Source organism: Panthera pardus, unplaced genomic scaffold (assembly GCF_024362965.1).
Source record: "Panthera pardus isolate Hobbes unplaced genomic scaffold, ASM2436296v1 HiC_scaffold_6, whole genome shotgun sequence".
Lineage (NCBI taxonomy): Eukaryota > Metazoa > Chordata > Mammalia > Carnivora > Felidae > Panthera > Panthera pardus.
Window position 1 is genome coordinate 115,325,224 of NW_026526991.1, and position 26,004 is coordinate 115,351,227.

Sequence of the window (26,004 nt, forward strand, 5' to 3'; positions counted from 1 at the left end):
ACGGCTGTCAAGACATCGGATGCCATTCTGTTTTGTAGAACTGCTTTACACATTTGAGTTATTTCATTGATAATGTAATGAGACTTTGAGAGTCATTTAAGGCCTTCATTGTGTATGTAGCAAGGGCCTCCGTGTGTCACATTGATGCAGTTTTGGAGTGGTGGGGGGCTTCGGGAGCCGATGGCCAAGAGAGAATTCTTGAGACATCTTTGGTGTAAAAAGGTGATTTTATTAAGGCACGGGGACAGGACCCATGGGCGGAAGGAGCCGCACTGGAGTTGTCTAGAGTGACTGATTATATACTGTGGAGATGGAGGTAAAATCCAAAAGGATTTTCTTATGCTAAAGAGGACTCAGAAGATACTGGAGGCCTTGTTATTGTTAAGCTAAGGTGGTTTTCCCTCTAGTAAGGCATTAAGACAAGACAGGAGTTTATTGGAGGAATGTTTTACTCTGCCTACCTCAAATATTTCTCAATGGGCTGAATTTATTTAAAATTCTCAAAGAAACTTAATTTTATTTACATTTTCTTCTTGTCTTTATTCCCCACATCACCATGGAGGTGAGGGTGATGTTAGGACTCTAGGAAATGGAGTCTCTGGGTTTCTGGAGGTTAGGCTATTGATAAGATTGCCTTTTTCTTGTAGTTTACTAAGACATTTGTAAACTGATTGACTCGTCCTGTAGGGATTTGTCCTGTAGGACTGTGATCTCAATCAGTTAACTGTTGGTTTTTCCCTTTCCTTTGTTCTTGGGCAGCCAGTAGTGCCTGAGGAATGTCACACATATCCCACCTGGTTGGGGGGAGGGGGTTTGTGGGGTGTCAGCTTGCCTTATGTTTCCTCATCAATATGACATCTTCTAAATCTACTGATGGAAGAAAAATAAATGTCAGATGGTCATACCCATGGGACACGGATCTTGTCTTTCATTGTCTTAGCTATGGAAGATTAGCTGAACTTTTGATAGTCTTAGTGCTACAGCCCTGCATCCAGCCATAATGTAGCACATCTTCCAGTCCAGCCTGGTGGAAGCCATGGCCACAAATTTGGCCCATGTCACCATTGTGTCCCATTAGGTGCTGGCCATCTCATGCCTGGTCGCCTTGTCCAGTCAGTAGCAAAAGAATTGATTGATGGCCTGTAAAAAAAAAAAAAAATGGTACAAAGGCTTCTTGGGGGGAGCCATCCTATTTGGTGAGTACTGTTGGGCCATGAATCAAGGGTATGGTTTTTCTGTTCCCAGCATTAAAGGGCCTTTTGGTTTATTTGTCCTATTGTGGGAGTAAGCCACATATATCCATCTGATATTTGTTATAATCCTTTCTAGGTATATCAATAGGAAGGACTATGTAGTTGGGGAATTCATTGTTGTGAGCCTATCTGTGGGTTGGCATATTCAGTTACAATGTTGATGGTTTGAGGATAAGAGAAAGGCTTCTTATGGCCTGGAGAGTCCCATGTGGCATTGTCTATAGGCCAGCATGAAACATCCTTTTTAGTAATAGAAATATCCCTATATGTGCTGGTGTTGGGGTGATGTATCCTATTGGCTATGTATTGATGTAAATAATGCCAGTCTGCACTTGGTCATGGAGAAACCCACCAAGGGAGGCCTGAAGTGCTTGATACGGATGGCAAGTCACACATATTCAGCACAAAGATTGGTTTTGTAGCTCAGCATAATGTTGTGCCTATTGTAGAAAAGAGTTACCATTTAGGTATCATGTGTAGAGAGCAAGTGAAAGAAAAAAAGACCTTCATTTTTTCCTATCTTGCTGTTTGAAGGGGAATTTGAGGTCTTCCAATGGTTCATAGGAATATGAGGGCTCATCAAGTCAGTTCATTGTCATCCTGTGTTGAAGGGGGTATGAGTTAAATTCTAGAAACATGAGTCCATGTCAAGTGGCCTTCTGATTTGCAGCAGTGGGAGTGCTTGCTATGACCCTGTAAGGTCCTTTCCACTTAGGAAGGCAAACAATGCAGGAGAACCAATTCCTGTCCTTTAAATAGACTAGTTCCGTAGGGTGTACTTAACAAAGAATTTTGAATTTCATTAGGGTCCAATTTTGGCTGTACTTTATTAGCAGCTTCATTAAGAGTTTTATGGGTTAATCCAGACTCAAATGAAAAGTGTATCAGGGGCACCTGGGTGGCTCAGTCGGTTAAGCTCAGGTCATGATCTCATGGTTCATGAGTTCGAGCCCTGTTTCTGGCTCTGGGTGCTGACAGCACGGAGCCTGCTTTGGATCCTCTGTCTCCTTCTCTTTCTGCCCCTCCCCTGCGCCTTCTCTCTCTCTCTCTCTCTCTCTCTCTCTCTCTCTCTCTCTCTCTCTCAAAAATAAACATAAAAAAAAAAAGAGTGTAACAGATTATTATAATCTGAGTCCAAGGATAAGTCAATGGTAAGGAAGGGTCTACCATATATTAATTCAAAAAGGTTTAACCCTCAACTTTCCCATGGGGTGGTTCTTATTCTTAAGAGACCTACAGGTAAAAGAGTTATTCAGTTTTCTTGTGTTTCTAGGCTCATCTTAGTGAGGTGTCTTTTAAAATTATGATTAGCCTTTTCAACTTCGCTGGATGATTAAGGGTGCCAGGCTGTATGTGAAAAATACTTAATTTTAAGGGCTTAGGCTACCTGTTGAGTTATTTGGGCTGTAAAGGATGAGCCATTTTCACTTTGAAGAGGTTGAGGGAGTCTAAACCGGGGGATGATTTTCCCTTAATAAAGTCTTTGTTACTTCAGTAGCCTTTTCTGTCTTACGTGGGAAAGCTTCCACCCATCCAGTAAAGGTATCTGTCTAGACTAGTAAATATTTATATCCTTTACAAGGTGGCATTTGTGTGAAACCTATTTTCCAGTCTTTCCCAGGAGATGTCCCATGTCTTTGGACAGGTGTTAAAAGAGAGAGTGGTCATAAGGTACCTTCTGGATTTATCGGGGCACATATTGCACAAGATTTACCTGCCCTTATCTATCTATCTATCTATCTATCTATCTATCTATCTATCTATCTATCTAGAAAGTGAGCATGAGGGAGGGAGGGGCAGAGAGAGAGGGAGAGAGAATCCCAAGCAGGATCCACTCTGTCAGCGCAGAGCCCAATGTGGGGCTCAAAGTCCTGAAGCTGTGAGATCATGACCTGAGCCAAATCAGGAGTTGGAAGGTTTGGCCAACAGAGCCACCTGGGTGCCCCTACATGCCTTTTTAAAGATGCTCTTAGGGGCGCCTGGGTGGCTCAGTCGGTTGAGCGTCCGACTTCGGCTCAGGTCATGATCTCGCGGTCTGTGAGTTCGAGCCCCGCATCGGGCTGTGTGCTGACAGCTCAGAGCCTGGAGCCTGCTTCAGATTCTGTGTCTCCCTCTCTCTCTGCCCCTCCTCTGCTCATGCTCTGTCTCTCTCTGTCTCAAAAATAAATAAAAACGTTAAAAAAAAAATAAAAAAAAATAAAGATGCTCCTAATCCTTTTCCATCAAATACCAGTTTGGTGAAATTCCATAAAGCTTCTCTTCCCATATGAGTAGCCTTGTGCAGGCCTCTTGCGAATTTCCACTGATTTTCCTTAGGGGCAGAGATTTTTCCTTTATCATTTTTATACCCTAGGCCATTTTAGTGTGTCCTTTCCCAAGTGCTCAGGTGTCCCCTAGAGTGTAAGTGGGAACGACAGTGCTTAAGGGATTAGAGAGCGACAGAAGACTCCTATAACTAGTTCCGTTCCAGCTGCCAGTTTGGCTGCACAGATGGTGAAATTGCTTCCTTTGGATCCTAAATGTTCTCCCTTTTGATGTCCTTTAAGATATATTACAGCAGTTTCTTTAGGGAGATTAACTGCTGCTAATAGAGTTACAGTTTCGGGTCCATATTTAAAGGAATTATGACTAGTTAATAATCCCCTTTCCTTGGTTCAGTCGATTAAGCGTCCGATTCTTGATTTCGGCTCAGGTCTTGACCTCACGGTTCGTGAGTTCGAGCCCCGTATTGGGCTCTGTGCTGACAGTGTGTAGCCTGCTTGGGATTCTCCCTCTCCCCATTTCTCTACCCCTCTGCCACTGAAGCTTGCACTCTCTCTCAAAATAAATAAACTTAAAAAAAAAATCCCCTTTCCTTCCAGATGGCACTATATGCCTGCAGGCATGGAGGCATATTTTGAATTTGTGTATGTATTAATTCTTAGGCCTTTAGCTAACTGAAGAGCTCAAGTGAGACCTATCCGTTCTGCCTCTTGAGCTCAAGTACTGGTCGGTAATGGGTTGGCCTCAGTAGTTGAAGTTAAACTAATAATCACAGAGCCAGCCTTTCTGTCTTCCTTGTGTAAAACTACTACTATCTGTAAATCAGCCTTCCGCGGCATTATCTGTGGCTTGACCCTTTAGATCCAGACGGCTGGAAGAGACCGATCCTGTTATCTCTTTCCTGTCATGTTCAGACACAACAGTAGCCTGGTTTGGTCCGGGCATGAGAGACGCTGGGTTTACGGTTTGACAGGTTTTGAGAACACTATCGGGGGAGTCTAAAAGTATAGCCTGACAATTTAGTGAGTCCGCCCCCTGTCATTCACTGATGGATGGCCTTTAGTTTCTAAAATTCCTTGAACCCCATGAGGAGTCCTCACTGGCAGGGGCTGTCCTATTGAACATTTAGATGCTTCTCGTCGCGTAGGAGCTGCGACTGCTCAGAGGCGTGCTGGCCGTCCTCAGGCCGTGTTGTCAACGACTTTGGAAAATGTCCTGCTTCCTGCGGGTCTCCATTCATGCCTTAGTTTTTGGGTTGTGCTCCTAGGGCTTGGCCCTGTTTTTCGGCAGTGAATAGGGTAAATGACTTTTCTAAGTTTGGTAGGACCAGAACCTAGGAGAGTTTAGGTTTTAGTTGTTGAAAGGCCTCCTGTTGTTTCTTGTTCCATTTTAAAGGCTCTTAATCTGGCCCTTTAGTGGCCTCATACCAAGGTTTGACTAAGACTCCAAACCCTGCTATCCATAGAAAGCAAAATCCAGCCATTCCAGAAAAGGTTCAGAGTTGTTTTTTTTTTTTTTTTTTTTTGTGGCAGGAGGTCCCAATTCTGTTATAGCTCTTTTTCTCTCGATTGACAGAGAACAATGCCAGCAGTTGATTTCATATTCTTTTTACTAAAAAAAAAATTTTTTTTTAATGTTTATTTATTATTGAGAGACAGAGCACGAGCATGGGAGGGGCAGAGAGAGGAGGAGACACAGAATCTGAAGCAGGCTCCAGGCTCTGAGCTGTCAGGACAGAGCCCGACGCGGGGCTCGAACTCACAAACAGCGAGATCATGACCTGAGCTGAAGTCAGACGCTTACCTGACTGAGCCACCCAGACGCCTCTGATTCATATTCTAAGTACGGTACCTTCTGTTTAGAAATTTGAGCCTTTTTAGATGATGCTCAGTATCTTCTCTCCAAGAAGGACAATGGTAGAATTATGATCCGAGATGTCTTTCGTGGGGTACATATTGCAATATCATCGGCACATTGTACTGTTGTTCCCTGAGGTAACGTAAGGTCCCTAAGTTGTCTACCGAGTGCATTGCCAAACAAATGGGGACTTGCTCTAAATCCCTGCAGTAGGACTGTCCACGTAAGCCAGCGAGTTTGATATTCCCCTTCTAGTCCAGTAATTTTAGGTTTAGAAAGACGAGTCTGGCTGGCGTGCTGAATCAGGACAGAGTAAGTAGCTCCTGTAACAATAAGAAAACAACGAACTTCCCTCCCACGGCCAGGGTGACCTGGGGCTCGGGCATCTTGATGTTCGCAGGAGCCGGACCAGCCTCGGGGCCCCATCATGTCATCTCCTCAGGTTGTCGCTCTTGGGCTGGAAAATGAGTTTCTGTCTTACTCTCTGGAGATGAGGGGAGTCCCTTTTCCAGTGTCCCTGTGCCTTGTAAGTGGGACACGGCCCTGGCAGAGAGCGTTCATTCGGATATTCTTTACTCCAGTGTCCACACCTATAGCAAGTGGTCTTATGTGAATTTCTGTCTCATGCTGGCTGCTTCTCTTGCCCCTGAATAGCCTGGTGGTGTGGGGGACCCAAGCTAGCGGCCCCCAATATTTGAGCCTGTGTTCTGCCCTGTGTTTTAGCCTTCGGTTCTCCTGTCTTAGAGCCGTATCTCTGTTAAAGACTCCAGTGGCCACTTCCAGCAGCCTCTGGGTTGGTGTTTGAGGGCCTGGGGCTGACTTTGCCAGTTTGTGGCAAATGTCTGGTGCCGACTGGTTCATAAAATGAATATTTAGGACAGCCATCCCTTCTGGTGTGGTTGGGCCTACATTTGTGTATTTATGAATTGCTTCTACTAAATGGCCCTGAAATGAGGCAGGACTTTCATCATTTGCCTAGGTTACTTCCTTAATTTTATCAAAACTGAGGTTCATTCCCTCCACTAAACAGGTGACCATGTGGTCTCTTCTTTCCCTGGCAGGTGTCTCCTCTTGGTAGTTCAGTGGGGCTCAGCCTTGGGAACAGCGTCTCTTCCTACTGGTTAATGATTTCTGTCCCTAGTTGCCAGCTCATCTACAAATTCTTGTGCCCCAGCCCAAATTTGGACCTTTTTCCTGCTGGGGTACAACAATGCATTAGAATAATGTAGATACCCTGCCAGGTTAAGTCAAATGTTAGAGACACTTGGTGAAATCCACCTATAAACTTGGATGGATCCTGTGAGTATCGTCTTACTTGTTTTTTCATTTGAGCCAGATCTGGAGCATAAGAAAGAACTTTTGAGACATTGTATGGTACAATTTAGTAAGTTTATTTGAGTAACATGGGGACAGGGCCTGTGGGCACAAAGGGCTATAATTTTTCTGTATGCTTCGTGTGCAAGGGGGAGGAGACATGCAAGGAATATTAGATCGTAAATGTCTTCTTTGAATGTCTACTCATGAAACTACTTTTGCAAGATTTCTGTGGTGCTTATCATTCAGCTTGATATTAACAGTCAGTGAGATATACAGGCAGTCATGAGGCCCTTTAAGAACGTAGCAACCAGCACATATTTTCATCCTTCTCAGAACCATGAAGGCTAGAGGCTAGAAAGCTTTCTGGGCGAAACGTAAACATTTTCCTGCTTCTGTCCCTCAGCATTGCCACATACCCTCTTTTGAAAACTTACTACCATTGCTTGAAACATGCCTAAGTTTCCCATATTTGTCAGATGTTTTCCTTGCTCCTGTTTTTCTTTAGAAAAAATACGATTCAAACAGTTAAATATTCTTGAGACTTGTTGAAAGTAAGGGAGACTTCATTTAAGGGAGGCCATTGTGATGGTTGTGGGGACCACAGCAGTGGGGTCTTGTAGTGAGACAGAGGTTGGACTCCACTCTGAATGAATGTGAGCCCGTGGCAGTTTATAGCCAAGGAGCCGGGTGGAGGTCCCCGGATGGGAAATTACTAACAGGAAGCATCAGGGGTGAGGGGGTGAGGGAGCGAGTCTGGCTCAGCCGACCTGACAGGATTCTTGCTGAAGGTAGGCCACGGTGGTCAGACCTTACCCGGGGGTCGTTGGAGGATGAGGACCCCAGTTAGACCCTGGGGGGTGGAAGAGGGTCTGGTTAAACTGATCTATAAGGATTCTTGCTAAAATCGGAAAATGCACAGAGGACTGTGGAGGTCCAGAAGTCGGGCCCAGTTGAGAAAGAATTCAGGAGGCCCTGAGTTTGGTCAGTGAGAAAACCTTTGTCACTGCTTTGGCTGAAGCTTCTCAGTCTGCTGCTGAGCTGGGCTATACTTGTCACCTTCACCGGGCTAGACTTGGCATCTCCACCCTTCCCCTCCCATCCTTTTCCGTCTGTGGCTTATGGGCCAGCTCCACACCCTCCCCTTCTCTTCTGGGTGCCGGGTCTTGCTTCACAGCCAGACCCTAAGGAGGGGAATGCTTCAGTGCCGATTTAAAGATCGCCTCTAAATGTCTCATGAGCCAAACTCATTCTTCATCCCAATAAAAACCCTGATAGAAAAATGTGACTCTAGCCACAGATCCAGCTGACAGTGGTGACAGGATAGGAGGGGCACTTTTGGGCCTTTGGCTCTTTCATAATACCTCCCCTCCCCCAATATTTGATAAGAACAATTGCCGTTTTCTCGATATACTTGGAGGACTACGCAAACCTAGTGTGTGTAGCCTGTGACTTTCCTCCTCTGCCCCATCAGATCACATCCCTAATGTCTAAAATCCTCAAGCTGCTGCCACTAACAGGTTTAGTTTTTCTTGATGGTATTGTATAATTGCTCCTGATTTGCATGTGATTGCAGACTCGTGGCATTTCTTTCCAAATGTGACGTTGTGGCCTTGTGTTAGCCTTCTCAAGCCACTGGAGCAAGAATTCTTGATCTGGGTAGATTTCAGAGTCTTCAGGCTCCGTGGCCTGCCTAGAATAAACACAGCTTTTTTGTGTGTCACGTGAATGTTTCTGAGGACAGAAGGGTCCGGAGTTCTCCTGTGATTTCAAAATGTCTGTGGCTTCTGAAAGGAGAGTATTACTTATGAAACTGAAATAGTAACCTACAACACAGATGACGGTTTTTAGGGCACTCAATTTAGGCCCCGTGACAGTGGTCCCTCGCTCAGTGCACGGTGCCGACTTCTGAGCTATAATGGTAGTTGCCCCCTGATTTACTGATAGAGTCAAAAATTACAAAGGGAGAGATACGGAGTAAGACTAATAATCTCTCTCAGGACAGAGTAAGCTTATTTATTAGTGTATCACCTGACCAGATAGCATCACTTAACAAGTTGGAGGGTATTCCACATAATTGTTGTTGGGGTGTTTCCGATGGCCACTCTCTCTATACTCAAGGGTTCCCTGAGGGAGGAACCTGTGCTACTGAGGAGAGAGAGATTCGGAGGGGAGAGAAAGAAGGGAGGTGTTGTTGACCGTGAACAGGCACTGTGGCTTTTCACTGATGGTCCTAGCCTTAAGGAGTAAAATCCAACTGAGTAAATGTTAAGGGTCTTATTGGCTTTTTACTCAGTGATTCATGTTTGTTTATTTTTGAGAGAGAGACACACACACAGAGTGCAGGTGGGAGAGGGGCAGAGAGAGGGAGAGACAGAATCCGAAGCAGGCTCCAGGCTCTGAGCTGTCAGCACAGAGCCCGACGTGGGGCTCAAACCCACAGACCTGAGATCATGACCTGATCCGAAGCGGAATGCCTGACTGAGCCATCCAGGCGCCCCTTATTCAGTGATTCATGAATCGGGCAGAGACCAAGGAGCTCTGAGGAGCTATACAAGGCAAGAGATTTTTGTAGACCAAAGTGAGCAGGAACAAGGGAGTTATACTGGGCATTTTCTGATAGGTGAAAGCGGGGCTACTTTCCTGCTTTAGAGCTAAGGGAAGTCTTGGAATCCAGGTCAGGTATCTTGTGTGGACTGGTTGACCTAGGCCTCCCTTTTCTGGGAGAGCCGGGCACAGAGACATAGTTAAGTTTTGGTTTGCTGATATGCGGCTTAGCATGAGCGACTCCATCTTGGACCCAATCCGATTACTTTTATGCAAGGATGACCATTTCCAGGATATAATGGGAGGGATGGTGATTTGCCTTACTTGAGTTCTTGGGGAAGTATAGATAGTGACTCCTTCTGGATCTGGCCTTTGACATATTCCACCATAAAGAGTACTGGCCAGTGGAGTGCAAAGCCACCTTTGTGATAAACACCACGGAGTTGCAGCCCTACTAAGTGATTTGCAGAGTCTTCTGTAAATCATGGCCCAGTGTAGCCACACTCACTGCAAGTAAGGGAAGTGTTGATTGTTGTTTTCTCCCCTCTGTGTAAGATCTGCTTTGCTACTGAGCATGCGTCTTTCTGACTGCTGAAATGCTCTGTTCTGGATTGGGAAGTAGTGAGTTAAAGGAGATAAGAACAATGTTTCTTAGTTGAAAGATTAAAGATAATTGAATTGAGTATTCATCTTGACTTTGTGGTCTGCTGAATTGGCTTAAAATTAATTTGCTTTGGTAAGGAACAAGGCTAATTAAAAAATAATCTTACAGTGTAATTGCTTTGGCAATGGTAATTGCAAATATTTAAATTCTCTCACAGGAATTGGGCATAAAATGAACCTCAACACTGAGTTCAGATGTATCATGTACATATCCTGTACGTATCATGTAATGAAAACAGTGTATTCCTTTTCATTTTAAGTGCATCAGAAGGAAGATACTATTTGGTGAGAACATAGTTTAAATGTGGTATCTGGTATTTTTTCATGTTTTGATTTCTTTATCTTGGCAGGTGATTGAAGGGAAAAACCATCTGCAATTGTCTGTAGGCATGAGGAAGATTTGTATAACTCTTTAAGATTATTAACTAATAATTAGATGTAGAGAGCATCCTTATTATGGAGAGCTAGGGTGACTGGAGTAGAATGGATTTCCACCAGAAATAACTGTGTACTTTTTAGGTAATAAAGCATATATTAATTCACAAGTAGAAAAAGGAACTGACGCTGATGTAGTCACAAAATAACACTGTAAATATTTACTTACAAATAAAGAATTTACAAATAGTTGCTAATAGAGTTAAAAAAAAATACCAATGTTTCCTAAATGTGAACATGCAGGGTTATTTTAGCATTATTCATAAAAACAATTTTTATTTTAAACACTATGCCTTTATTTTCATGTATATTAGAAAGCTTAACTAGCTCATCAAACTCATTGTTTCAGGAGGATCCAAAGTGGGCATTTCAGTTAAAAACAAAACAAAACTTGATTTAAGCAAAATGTTAACTGAGGGGCGCCTGGGTGGCTCAGTCGGTTGAGCGTCCGACTTTAGCTCAGGTCGTGATCTCATGGTTCGTGGGTTTGAACCCCGCATCGGGCTGACTCACCCCTCCCCTGCTCATGTGTGCACGTGTGCCCTTTCTCTCTCAAAAATAACGTTGTTTGTTTTTTTTTTTTAATGTTTAAGTGAAAGAATAGTTTTTTATGTAATGTAAATGGTGGTGGTATAAGTGACCCAAGTTTGGAAACTACTGATTTAAATTACCGATACATAGCTGTTTCTGTTTAATCTTGAGTTGCTGTATTTTATTTTATTTTATTTTATTTTATTTTATTTTATTTTATTTTTAATTTTTTTTAAGTTTATTTATTTTTGGGACAGAGAGAGACCGAGCATGAATGGGGGAGGGTCAGAGAGAGAAGGAGACACAGAATCTGAAACAGGCTCCAGGCTCCAGGCTCCAGGCTCCAGGCTCCAAGCTGTCAGCACAGAGCCCGACGCGGGGCTTGAACTCACGGACTGCGAGATCATGACCTGAGCCGAAGTCGGACGCTCAACCGACTGAGCCACCCAGGCGCCCCAGAGTTGCTGTATTTTAAAGAGTAATAATAAACTGGGAAGGAGGGTGGGATGCCACAGGTGGGGAGCCCCAAGACGTTGGATCTGAGTAGAAGTTCTGTTCGGACTTCCACTTGCTCTCTTTAATTTCCCTTTCATAGCTGCTTAGTGTAGTGATAACTTCGTGTCTCCACAGCCTCTTGTCCCACTCTTCCTTTTCACGTGGAGCTCTCTCGCCCAGTCCCCAGATTGTTCCTCACGACAGGGATACTGTCATTTTTACCTGTGCCTCCAGTGTCGGGCCTGGTAGTTGCTCAGTAAGTGGGTCTTTGGATGCATTGAGTTGTTATTCGGTAAACCAAACAGGAGTAAAAGCACGTATTTAGTCTGTCCTAAGTAACACGAAAACTTACCAAATAGTTGTACATGTAGACAAACTGCAGAACCTTTGGTGTAGTAATAGCTGAAAACCATTTTTTAAATTTGTTTCACTTTTCTGTCATCTTGGTGGTGTCAGCTTGGCTTTGCCGGAAAGACCGCACGCGCATGCTAGTGTGGAAGGAACACTGAGTTCTAGTCCTGGGTCTTCCTTCCTCCTCTTGTTGTTTGGGTCTGATACAGGAAGGATCAAAGGGGTTGGGGGTCAAGCAAAATAATGCTTGCATAAATACTATTGCCAAGATCTACAGAAGTGTTATGGTTTTAGGTATTTGCTGTGTCTCGTGACTGTAATGTCTTGCCTAGAGACTTTTGTACCCATCTTCCATCGTAATCTGTCCTTTTCTCATTGGAAAAGAAAAACAATGCCCTGGGGACAAACTGAAGTCCTGGTTTCTTGTTTATATGTCGGTAAGGTACCTCCGATCTTTTTTGGGGGAACGAGTCAGAGTAGGAGTTAATAAACTTTTTTCTTTTTTTTTTTTGTTTACTGTTTACAAAATACTTTCTCAGGAAAGTATTGGTAGTTCCAGAATACAATATTGGTGATTCAAGACAAAACAAAAATAGGCGTAATTTTTTTTCACATGAAAGATACTTCTGTACCGAGTTGATAGCAGTGTATTACTCTGCTATATGAAGGGGGAGTGTGCAGGGAATTACTTAGTCCTGGGACAAGGTAATCCTGATATAACTATTCTTGACCATCATACATGACTTAATGTTTACTGACTATTATGTTAGACACTATGCAAGACACTTAGTTCTTCCTCATAGTGTTACTGTGAAAATTCTCCCTGTTTAGGGTGAAAAGAAAGCTGGTCGGTGGTAGAGCTTGGATTTGAATCTAGGTTTGATGAACTAGAAAGTTCAGTAGTTGTCTACTCCGGTTGTGCATTTCATTCGCTTGGGAACTTTGTTGGTGCTGGCGAAATTGTCCATCACGGTTTAAATTTTCTTCAGTAGAAACTGTGGTTAATTATGTCCGTATCTGATGATTCCAGTATCTGGATTACCTCCGAATTTCTTTCGATTATCTTTTTCCATTGGTTCTGTCTCTTGGTATGTCTAGTAATTTTTGATTAAATATTGGTTATTATGGAAAATTGAAGAGGTTCTGATGATAGAATTTCCTTTAGCGTCTGACAGGCAGTTAGAATAGGGGGAATCACCTTAATCCACTCAGAGGTTGAGCTGATTGAGGGTGGGAACCCCTTTGTGAGGCCTCGTGTATTTCCAGCTTTCCCTTACCACCCAGGGGAAGTTCTTTAGAGGTCTCAAGGGGCTGCAGTCCTTTAGGGGTCCAAACTGAAAGCTGGTGGGATTCAGTTGTGCACATCTGCCTTGTTAGGCCCCTACCTCCAATTTTTGTCTTTCCTGTCTGATGGGACAGACTGTCTCTGCTCAGCTTCTCAGTCTCTTAGCTGCATTCTGTTCAGCTTCTTTACCCCATGCATTTGTTTGCTTATGAATCAGTGAATACTTGAAGCAGAAAAGTAGCTCAGGGTGCTGGATGCACTTTTTGGTGTTTTTCTTTTCTCTGGAGTCTTGACCTCTCGGGTCCTCGGCGCCTGACTTGTCCTGAACTCCAGGTTTTGTCTGCCCTGGAGACTGCCAGAGGCTGTCTTTAATGCCTCTACTATGTGACAGCTGGCTTCCCTCCTCAGCCTTGCATCTCTGCTGCTTATGAGTTGGGAATGTGCTCAGGGGGAAGCAGTGTGGAATGTTGGGTACATCTTTAGGTGTTTTCCTTTTCTTCTAGATCTTGGCCATTCAAGCCCCACTTTGGAAGGCTTTTTTTTTTTTCCTAGTTGTTCTTTTTCTCCTCCTCTTTCCTCCAGTACTAGGTAGTGTTAAGTAGACTATAAATTGATTTTGTTGATTTCCATAGCCGCTACAGTTACTGTCCTTGACTTCTGAACTCAAGAGCCACGGACTGATTTTGATGAGATTTATGACACTTTTTTTTTTTTTTTTCTAAGAAATAAAAGTGTTTATTTCTAAAAACAAATAACTGAATTTCTTTCATTAAGGGGCCTGGTAAAATTTCAAGGGACCAATAACCTCAGAGCTTTATAAAAGTAATTTTCCCAAAGTTTTGATTACATGTGAATGTAATTTAAAAAAAATTTTTTTTTTTTAACGTTTATTTATTTTTGACACAGAGAGAGACAGAGCATGAACGGGGGAGGGTCACAGAGAGAGGGAGACACAGAATCTGAAACAGGCTCCAGGCTCTGAGCTGTTAGCACAGAGCCCGACGCGGGGCTCGAACCCACGGATCGTGAGATCATGACCTGAGCCGAAGTCGGACGCTTAACCGACCGAGCCACCCAGGCGCCCCGTGAATGTAATTTTATAATGTACTACTTTTTGAGATTTTTTTAAATTAAATGGAAACTAACATTTTATCTTTTCCCATTGTACTTAATATTTTAAACATTCTTAGAATGAAAGTAACCTGAAAATACTTTGGAAAAAAAAATTGATATTCTGAAACTGTACATACCAACGTCCCGTTAAATTCTTCCCATTTTAAATGATTCAAGTTTGAGATACTTCTCCTATCATAATGAAACAGTTTTGAATTAAAGCCTGAAAGTAATAAATTAACAAGATAAACATAGAGGCCTAAAATTCAGAGTTTGGCATTCATTAGGTAATAAAATAAAAGATGAGCTCACATTTGGACTTGTGTACCTTGATAATTCTTTCTTAACCTGAAAGCCTCATTTGCATGGAATGTTATTACATGAAGCAGAGTAGCTGGCAGATTATTCTGGTACTTTAAAACAAAAATGTTCGTGTTTGGTTATAGATTTGTAATGGTTTAAAGGTCTGGTAGGGCAAAATAAGCAGGACTCCTGAGGTGCCATTAAGCATCCGACTCTTGGTTTCAGCTCAGTGATCCCACGGTTCGTGGGATCGAGCCCCATGTTGGCCTCTGTGCTGACAGTGTGGAGCCTGCTTGGAATTCTCTCTCCCTCTCTGTCTGCCCCTCCCCTGCATGTTCTCACTTTAGGTTAAAGTGAGAGTTAAAGATGAGAACAAAATTGTGAATTCAGAACTCTTATGAGGCTAGCTAGTTACAAGGCCACACAATTCCTTACTTAAAGCCCAAATACATTCTAGAATTCAGAATTGCTTAATTTGCCACTCTGCCAGGAAACTTTGAACACAGTGTTAGGAACTAGTGAGGAAAATTTAAAATGTTTTACATCTGAATAATATTTTTAGTAGCCCTGTTGATGACAAGATTACATAGAGACAACATTTATCCAGAAGGTTATGAAATCAAAACGTTTCATTTCAAGATGAATCAACAGGGGTTAAGATTTACTTATAGTATGCTAGGGAATCTTTAAAGACTCTTGGAAGAACGTAATTTACACACAACTACCAACATACCAATGAGTTTAAAAAAATTCTTAATGAATATGGGATTACTATACCAATCTCTGCTATTTCATACCTTAAGTGTTAATACACCAAAAGTAAGGTTTTGTCAAGAATTTGCATATAAAAAGAATTCTTTTTTTTTTTTTTTTTTTTTTTTTTTTTTTTTTTTTTTTTTTTGGCGTGTGACTGATTCTCTGTAGATTTGTGGGAAGATGGTTATTATTAAGTTAAAGATGGGACATCTTAACTTAACAGAAAATTTCAAGAACTGCAGAGATTATGTATTATGTTTACTGGTAATTCCAAGTAAAAATTAAATTTAGGAAAAGTTAGATTAAAAGTCTTCACTAATGATGTTCAGTAAACATTGACTACAAAAGGGTGAATGACTAAAAAAGCATTTATTCTTGTTTGAAGAAAAAATATTTAAAAAATTTTAAAAATAAACTATTTTTCAGGGCAGTTTTAGGTTTACAGTAAACTTGAGTGAAAGGTACAGAGATTGCCCCACACACTCTGCCCCACACATGCGTAATCTCCTTTATTTTTAATATATTCCACCAGAGTGCTACATTTGTTACACTGATGAACCCACACTGTCACTTGATTATCACCCAGAGTCTACAGTTTTTTTTTATGTTTATTTATTTTTGAGAGAGAGAGAGAGAGAGAGAGAGAAAGAGAGAGAGAGAGAGAGAGTGAGTTGAGTGGGCGAGGGGCAGGGAGAGAGGGAGACACAGAATCCGAAGCAGGCTCCAGGCCCTGAGCCGTCAGCACAGAGCCCGACGCGGGGCTTGAACCCACAAACCGCAAGATCATGACCTGAGCTGAAGCCGGATGCTTAACCGACCGAGCTACCCAGGTGCCCCCAGAGTCTAGTTTATATTAGGGTTCACCCTTGGTGTTGCACACTCTGTGGGTTTGGACAAATGTATAATGACACGGATTCACTATTTTGGTATTCTAGGGAATAGTGTCACTGCCCTAAAAATTCTGTTTTCTGCTAATTTATGCCTTCCTCCCCCTTACCTCTTGAAAACCACTGACTCTTACTGTCAATTTAAAAAACCTGATATGAAAAGTTTGAATTTGAAGTCTATTTGCATTCTCACAAAGTGCATTTATTTATGAAAAAATAGGAAATATGAAATCCTATTAAAATTGTTGAATGATTATAAAAATGATTTAAAATGTTTAATTACATTGTATGAATAACGTTTATTGTTGATGGGGGTCCATGAGGAATTTAGAAGAAATCCCGTGTCTTGGTCAGTATGTGGTCAGTATAAGTATAGAACCTGATGTACAAAAAGTTATATTCATAGAAACAAGCTTCTATTTCTCATGAAAAAAATCTAAGAAGATTTTCTTTGGGAGTTTCATACAAATTCTTTATTTAGCTAAGTATTCCCTAATATTTTTGTTTCCTGATCATCATTATAGAATATAAGGGAAATAGAATTGATTTATATCACCCAAGCCTTGATTTCCCTTCCAGGCACCAGATAAATAATAATACTCACAATTTGTGCCATGACATGTATCACTGATCTGTGTTGGCTTCTTTTACATAGTGGAATTAACTCTCCAGATGAGTCATTTGATTTTTAATCTACTGTGGGTAGTCTTAGTGAAGGATAAATTCGATCTAGGAAACCTAGAATCTTCTAAGGGATTATGGAACTTTATGAAAGTATACAGTTTCTGAGAACTATTTTTATCCTTTCCGTTGGTCAGGGTGACATAGCTCAGAGAACTTACAATTGTGACTTCAGCCAAGTGCCTATGTCGTTACACATGTAGCCTTAGGTCAGATGTACTTTTATTTAGTTGTTCACTCAGTATATGCTTAATGAGCATTGCTGTGCATGGAATGTGGAAGGTAATTTATTTATCTTTGTTCTTAAGGAATTTATAGTTTAATGGAGGGGAAAGACACACAGATGCTTATATAAATGTGTTAAGTACAATGATAGTTTAAATAGGCTTTGAGACCTGTAATGAAATCATGGGTCATGATTGTTGTTTGATTTAAAAAATAATTGCCTAACATGCATAATTCTTTGTTTTTAATTAGGTAAGTAAGACTTGAATGAAGGACTTGTGAAATTTTAAAAAGTACAAAAAACAGTCTGAAAATTTAGCTCCATTTTGTATTCCAACTCTCCTCCCTATTCCACTTTTCATTCATTTAAAAAAATTTTTTTAAATGTTTGTTTTTGAGAGAGAGACACACACACACAGAATGTGAGTGGGGCAGGGGCAGAGAGAGAGGGAGACACAGAATCCGAAGCAGGCTCCAGGCTGTCAGCACAGAGCCCTACAACGGAGCTCGAACTCATGAACCATGAGATCATGACCTGAGCAGAAGTTGGATGCTTAACCGACTGAGCCACCCAGGCACCCCCAGTTTTTAAACCATTGCCTGATTTAAGAACATTTTAGATCATTACCTTTTTTTTTTTTTTTTTTTGGTCGCCAATGATGATTACTAAGTTTTCATGTACATCTGTGTTTTCAGACACATGTAAATTATGTATATAGTGAAAAGTCCTAGGAGTAGAATCCAGGCTGAAGAATATTTCTCTGGTGTATTTGCCTGTTATTAGAATCCTTAGAATTAATACGCTTTTCCTTTTAAGCTAACTTCAAACCTGGGAGGCGTTAGGGTATATGGAATTGGCAGAAATAGCCTGGAAGACAGTAATCCTGATGGTTTAGCTACAGCACCTGCAGTCGTCATCTGGAAGGAATTATACATGCCCCTGATTCCTCTTCAGTCCCTCACTTCCCCCTTCCTGTCATGTGAGCCACCACTGCCCTCCCTCTTCCTTGTCTACACGTGCTCTCCCCAATTGTCCCGAATTCCAGAATCTCCCTTTTCACGGTCCTCGTGTGCTAAGCTGACCTTTAGTTAGGTGTGCTTCTGATAGTCATAGCAAGAAAATCAACTGTGTACAGATAGCATTTTCAGGGTCTTCCTTGAAGTCCAAAGAATAGTTGATATAGAATAGTTTATATACAATAGGCTATATAGTTTATATAGAGTCTTAAAAGAAGTAACATACTTGAACTTAAATGTGACATTTACCATCCCTCTCCTCTCCTTCTCCCAGTGCTTCTCCACAGACTTTTTTTGGATATAGCTACCAACGATTAGAAATATTCCTAGTTACTTAACCCACAAATATGAGAGTGCTCCTGTATTTTTCTGGATCAGGATACTCTGATCCCTTGAGCTCTGTGATTAGAATTGTGTTAATTCATAGAATTGACTAGGAAAGTATTTCAATAATAAATTTATAGACTTAAAGAATAAATTCCTAGGGGCGCCTGGGTGACTCAGTTGGTTAAACATCCGACTTCCTCTCAGGTCATGATCTCATGATTCGTGGGTTTGAGCCTCTTGTCGGGCTCTGTGCTAAGGGCTCAGAGCCTGGAGCCTGCTACGGATTCTGTCTCCTCCTCTCTCTCTCTCTGCCCCTCCCCGACTCTCACTCTCTCTCAAAAATAAATGAACATTAAAAAAAATGCATTTCTATCCCTTTTCTGTATTACTCCCCAAAGTACCTGTTGACTGTATTAGAACGACTGTGTAAATTTAGGGAATAATGGGGGGTGGGGAATGCTGAAAATTCAGTTATTTCTAGTTGTGATTTTACAACAAATTCAGGTATCATATTTGATTCCCAGATTCCTGCTGGGACCCTCCCCCCCCCCCCCCCCCCTTCATGCCCCCATTCTCTAATCATTTTCAGATCCATACAACATAGCAATTCCATGGGAGGCCTCAACAGTTTCTCCCTTAATTCTGTGCGGGTTTCCTGATTGTATTAATTCAACAGCTCTCCCTTAGGTCGTCATTAAGTTGTTTGTGTGTTTGGGCAGGCTGCCTTGATTTACAGCCAGCGGTGAACTAGCGATGAGTAAGATAGCAGGTCTTACCTTGTTTTTTCTCTCAGCCATTCCTATGCTTGCAGCTGTAAGAACTACTTAGAGTGTAGGCAGCACAATTACTCAGTTAATATAATCTGCCCAAGTTTTCATTTCAGGGTAAATCTCTTTTATGACTATCTATGTACTACTTATTGCTACTAAGGTTAATTCTGTCTGGTAGGTTTTAAATATGATCTCTAGTCTTTTTATTTACTACATAAGGTATAGCGAATCTAGGGATCCTTGAGTTTCAAAAAAGTAGGATCAAATTATTAACTCAGGAAGATGCAGTCCCAATTTATTTAGTCATATTTGTCATAGCCTTGCAAAATTAGTATTTAGGAGCAGAAGCCCAATGGTTTTAGGTAATCCCTCGCTCATCTAAACATTTGTTACAATAATGTCACTGCTTTCCAAATGGTAACCTTTTATCAAATCCTTTCCTTGACTCTTTCCTCTCCATAGCAAATTACTCTTCACAGATTAGGGCAAAGAAACAACCCTTGAACCACAAGACAAGCTTAGCAAATTTTTCTTGCTAAGAAAATCTTGCTAAGAAACTTGGACAGCTGTGATTTTTCTCTTTGAAATCTTGGCTAGTTGGTGAGATTAATGGTTTTAGAAATGTTCTTAGGTTGGTTTAGGGGAGAGTAAAAAGAATCTTCTTAAGACCTTGTCATTGTCTTAATCCAAAGAGATTAGAATGCACTGAAGATAATTCACATAGACCTTGCAAGAGTATCTTTTTAATAATTAGGAAAGGATGTGTGGAGCTATCAAGTGGACACATTGCTTGGTTCACTTTGTGTAACTGTTGCAGAGATTAAGGAGGAAGAATTTTTCATTGAAAGTCTTGAGAGAGGCCTGTCCCAGTAGTCAGGAGAAATAATTAGCAAACCCATTTTCTACATGATGTTTACAGGTTTCCTTAATGTTGAGATAGTGGTAGCACGAATTTATTTGTTTTCCTCTTTCTGATCAATCCAGTCTTCTAGTCTGGCCCAATTTCTTAGGCTGCAGAGAAGTAGGAGTCCTTGTCTTTTATAGGCCCTTTTTCTTTTTTACGTTTACCTGGCTAACCACATGAGCTTTTTTCCGGCAACGCTTACGCCATTTGTAGCTGACCACTCTCCTCGGCGTTTTAGTACATCTCTCCCTCTCAGCTTAGTTTTTTTTTTTTTTTTTTCCTTTTGCTAGACATAATAAAAATTAGTCTAACCTTTAAAGACATGCAAATAAGAGACTCTTTTTAGGAATCAGTATACACTTGTAGCTGTCAGGTGTGTGTGGGTTTCTGCTGGACAGGTATGTCAGGAACGGTCACTTTTCTGATCAAGAGATTATTGACTTTGTAATGTCATCTGCCTGCTCAGATTTCAGATAGTCCTAAGTGTCACTTGAGTTTTCACCCATAAGAGATGGTTTTACCAACTTGGAAGACAGTCTTACCTGGTTGCCTGCTGATGCTTTTCACATACAGACACAGTTCTTGCTTTTTTTTTTTTTTTTTTTTTTTTTTTTTTTTTTACCTATTACCTGTTGAAGAGAGCAATGACTGACTAGTAGCAAGTTGTCTGGAAAAGTGGAGGACCCTAACGGAGAGACTGTATGCATGAGAACTGATGCCAGCTTCCTGGTATGATGACCCAGGCTTGAGTAATAACTGATGCTTAACATCTTCTTCCAGAAAGCTTAATAAACTTCCTGGGTACCCTGGTGGTTCCATTCTTTTTCATTCCCAACCTCCATCCTTCCAGATGAGGCTGAACTGTAACAATGATTACAGTTTATACAGGGAGATGCCTGCTTCAGAATACTCTTGAGTAAGACGTGCCCTTGTGTACTTGAGTCCCCAAAGGTAATGAGTGAAACCACAGAATAAAACCTAGATGGATAGATTTGGAATTTTAGAAGTAGAAATTGATTTTAAGGTAATCCAATCAAAGTATGTTTATAGTTTGGTATATACCCTATTGTAGCCTGATAAAATACTGTGTAGATTATAGGATTTTGATAAATTATGACAACTATAAGCAATATACACGTTAACTCACAAAAGGTGCAGATGAATTTTGAAAGTACCAGAAGATCTGATATCTACGGTCCTGTCTAAAACGTAGTCACTGTCAGTCATCAATACCTTTCTGGAACTGCAGAACCAAAACTAAAGGTGGGCTAGGAACTAGCTTAGGAAAGTATAGACCAGAAGGCCAAAAATAAAACATCTTAAAAGTTTGAATAAAGAGGTGGTGTGGTGGGGAGTAGAGGGTCCTTGCGTTGGTGTGGATAGATTGAAGTCAAAATATCGGTCAATGCCTTGCAGTCCATTCCACGTTGATATTGTGAATGAAGCCATAACTGCAGTGAAGACAGTGTCATTAACAACTCGAACCTTTTCTCATTGTATTTTTAGATTACTGCATACTTCTGTGATTATTTCTTAGGATAAATTCCTGCAACTTAAATTGTTGGTTCAGTGACGTTTCTTTTGGAAACAAAACAGCTCCATTTGTTCACATTGACACTGGACGTGTTCATTTTCAAATTCCCTCTTTGTTAGGAAAATATATTTTTTGGAGCTTTAACGCTGCATATGAAGTCATGCAAGGTGCTTTTGTTAGCAGGACCTTAATTTTCCTTGTTAAAAGTGAAATGATGGCGCCCTCTGCTGATGTCGAAAGGAATTGCTGAACGATAATCTACAAGTTTGAATAAGAGCAGATACAAATGTGTACTGTAGACTGTCTTGTCCCTCATGATGCTCCTTTGTGCTGACGCTGCTCAACAGTAGGCCACATGATGACAAACATGCAGTTATGTACAATTTAACCCATATTTTGAAGCAAGTGGAGGAACTAGAGTGAGCAAGTTACACAGAGGCATGAAATAACATGGCGTGTTCAGGGATCCGTGGGTAACTTTATAGGAAACTTGAGAGGGTGTTGCTGTGCCTTTTGCAATGAAGGAAACTGTTAAAGACAGGGGGCACGTATCCTTTTAGGGAATTTAAACTGTATCATAAAAAGTGCCCTTGAGTCTTCAGATAGTTCTGTTTCGAATAATAATGTGATCATTTAGGTGCCATAGAAAGATGATGCAGACAGCAGTGTACGGGAGGGGAGGGGTTGACGTGGGGACTGACCAGTTCTAGGATAGGACTTGGAAGGTTTTTTTGTTTTTTTGTTTTTTTGCAAAAAGCTTAGAGCCAACAATTAGTAACATTGTGTCACATTGCACTTCCTATCTCCCTCACCCTCTCCACCGACCCCCCCCCCGCCCCGCCCTATCTTTCTATGGAAGTATTTTAGAGTAAGTTGCAGATCTCATTACTCTGTATCCCCAAATATTTAAGCATCTCTCCAAAATAAGGACATCAGGGGAGAGATGTTTAGGGGATAAAATCAGGAGAGTTTAGGATTTAGGGGTTAAAGATAATGTGTTCTGTTATATCTAGTAAGAGGTGCCACACAGGCACAGAGGCTTGGTTTGCCATGACTAATTTGTGGTTTCTGTAGTATTTTTCCTCTTCTCTTTTTGAGACTTTCAGGAGATGGAAAAATGGTCCATGCTATTCCGTTTTAAATGGAAACTTAAACTTAGAATACTTTTTAATCAGAAAAAAAAAATTCAAATACAATAGTAGACAGTGGGCATTGTTCTTGGCTGAGGCAATGGTCCATGCCAAGCTTCTCCATGGAAAGGGAAAAAAAAAGGTGATTATAGAGGGGCTGACCAGCCTTCTCCCACAAGGAGGAAGAAGGGCTGGGCCCTTGAACCGTGTGAAGGCCCAGATCGGTGGATGTTTGTGTGAGACAGGTGTGCATCGAGCACGGGTGTGATTCAACCCCCGTGTGATGCAGAGAGTGAAAAGGAGGCAAGCTGACTGGCGCCAGCATAGGTGGCGGTGGGGAGAGGAGGAAGCCGGAAATGCCAAAGGGCACTGGACATAGGGGCCAGTCCTTAAGTATCTTTAATTAGTAGGGGAATTTGCCTGCTACACCTTTGGTCTAGTAAGTGTTTTACGTTATGATCAGTGAGATTAGGAAGTCTTCCTCCTTTGGGCGGGACGACTGGGAAGGGGATAAGGCACACAGAACACCTTGTATGATATTATCGTAGCTATAATTGGTAGAGAGGCCAGACGCTCATTCCTTCAATGAATGTTTGTGGAGCCAGCTATTAACGGCAGGCAATAGTGAGCAACAGATAGAAGTCCCTGCCCTCTTGTTGCTTACGTCAGAGTAGGAAAGACTGAACGATAGACAAGATAAATGAAATCTACATCACAGGGTGTGATAAGCACTAAGAAGAAACATTAAGTGGTGGGGGGAGTGGGGGGGGGTGGAGACTTTAGGAAGGGACTCCGCTAAGATGCCATTTGGGGAAAGACCTGTGAGACTTGAACCACTTGAGCGATGCTGATGTGCACAGTGCGCCATTTGCCGTTTCCTGTGTGTCTGTCTCAAGAATGTGTGAATAGGAGGGGCGCCGGGGTGGCTCAGTCAATCAAGCGTCCAACTTTGATTTCAGCTCAGCTCATGATCTCATGGTTCATGAGTTTGAGCCCCACACTGGGCTTTGTGCTGTCGGTGCAGAGCTGCATTGAATCCTCTGTGCCCCGCCCCCCCTTCTTCCTCCCTCTCAAAAATAAACATTAAAAAAAAAAAAAAAAAAAGAATGTGTACATAGGAGGTGACTGACAGCTGGCTTCCATGTGGTATTTTTTTTTTCTGTCCCTGCACACACTGTCTCCTCAGTCAGACCCTTCCAATCCTAAGATTTCTTCACGTAGATAAACTGCAAAGTGAGTTTTCTCCTTATCATGTTGTATCTTTCCAGAGCGTGTTGGTGTAAGTGTGTCTGAGTCCCCTCAAAGGCTCAAAAGCTCTTGAAAGGTTCTCTTGTGTCCACGTTTCCCATGGTTTTGAACAATGACTGGCATGTTACTTTTCTTGGCAACTTAATTTTTGTTCCATCTTCCCACGAAACTTTGGAAATGGTAACTTTTTTCCCTTTTCCATTCATTTGTTTCGCTCTGGAAATGAAAATAATCCTTTTCAGAGCTGTGATATGCGAATTGGAGATTTACAAAGTAGATCCCAGGAACTAATATTAAGGAAGTCTAAATATTGATGGAGTTGAAGAAAATAGCATTAAAAGGTATATGAACAATGAAATACTCTCAAAGCTACCCTTGGGTATAACAGGCTCCAAGCATGAGATTCTCTGTCGTGTAACACGTGAACGGCCAATGCAGAACAGATTCTCTTTTTGTTAATACAGCATTCACTATTTTTCTGTATAACATAAGAATCGGGTTTTGAATTCTGCTCTAAGGGACTGACTCCCATTTGTTTTCAGTTTTGGAAACTGTTAAAGTAAATGAGTATGTTATGAACATAAACTCCTATGCAAGAAAATGAGGATTTCCTTTAAGAGTGTAGGGACAGGCCACCATGGACAATATAAAGTTGTTTGTATTATACGTGAATATTGCTTTTGGATTGCATATTTTCTTTCATGATCTGTGATAGCTTTAAAAAATACATATGTAAATGTGCATGAACAACCGCTATGTATCACATTTAGTTTCTCTCTTTAGTGCTGTCCCTAATTAGAAAATAATGATTAACGTTTAGAGGCACATGGGTGGTTCTGTTGGTTAAGCATCCAACTCTTGATTTCAGCTCAGGTCATGATCTCCTAGTTCGTGAAATCAAGCCCCCCCCCCCCCCCCCCCCCCCCCCCCGCCCAGGGTTCTGTGCTGACAGAATCTCCTGCTTGGGATTCTCTCCCTCCCTCTCTCTCTCTGCCCCTCCACTGCTTACACTGTCTCTGTCTCTCCCTCAAAAAAAACACAAAAAACACAAGACTTAAAACAACATTGATATCATAAATATTTTACAAGTAAGAATTGACTTTTGGAAAGCTTATTTTTTATAGCTATACTTTAGGGCCCGAGAAACTAACAAAACTAGACAATTTGCATGATTTCTGTTGTCAAGTTAGTAAACACATGAAATCACATTTGTAAATATCCGGGTTCATTGCAGAGGTTTTTAGCAGACTATATTTTTGGGAACTATTTTTAAGCCACACAGTATTAATTAGTACCTAGCAAATAATGTAAGTACTTAGACTGGATGACTTATATCATTTAAAAATTATATATTGATTTTTGCAAATGACCAACATGTCAGGAGGAGTTAGGCTGTGCTTTAGCGACAAACAACAGCAACAGCTGTTCATTTCTTGCTCGTGCTGTCTGTCCCTTACACGTTGGTGGGGCACTCAGCTCCATGGCATTCTCTGTCAGTACTTGAGCTGATGGAGGTGCCATTCTGTTGAACATTGGACAGCTTGGGAAAGAGGAGATACAAGAATCTCGCCATGGCTCCTAAGTGTTGTGTCTTCCTGGGAGTGACCGACCTGATGCTTTCTTTTTATTAGTTAAGGCAAGTCCTAAGACCTCAACTTCGAGGGCATGGGGAAACACACTTCTCTTCCCATGTGCCTGGAAGGGGAGAAGTCACAGAAATATTGTGGGGTAGGCACCACTGTCTAATCACAGAAAAAATTCCAAAAATAAACGAGTGTCATTAAGTTTACTACATTATCTACTTTGGTATAGCAATTGGGTTGTCATTTATAATTGGTAGGGATGTTTAAAACCGTTTATTGTGCCCCAATTTATAGTCTGATCCTCTGGTATTAGTACCTCCTGTCTGACAAAGTGTTTGTGAGTTTAACTACAACAGTGATTTGTGTGCTTCAGCCTTGAGTTCCAAGACTGCCGTGCGGGCTCCGCTATGAAGGCTGGCTTGTATTTGCCAATGTTGCTTCCGTCCATTTGCTTGTTGGTAGAATTAAGCTTTTCCATCTCTGATAATAGTCTTTGGATCATTGGGCAACTGTTCTGGCTACTATTAGTTTGC

At 41.5% G+C, this 26,004-nt stretch overlaps 1 protein-coding gene and 1 pseudogene across 5 annotated transcripts in view; one reads left to right on the plus strand and one right to left on the minus strand.

Moving 5' to 3' along the window:
• Window positions 1–26,004, plus strand: part of MPP7 (MAGUK p55 scaffold protein 7) — a 287,780-nt gene that overhangs the window by 37,598 nt on the left and 224,178 nt on the right. The gene's annotated exons all lie outside the window — the stretch shown is intronic.
• On the minus strand, window positions 824–1,717 carry LOC128775011 (endogenous retrovirus group PABLB member 1 Env polyprotein-like; annotated as a pseudogene).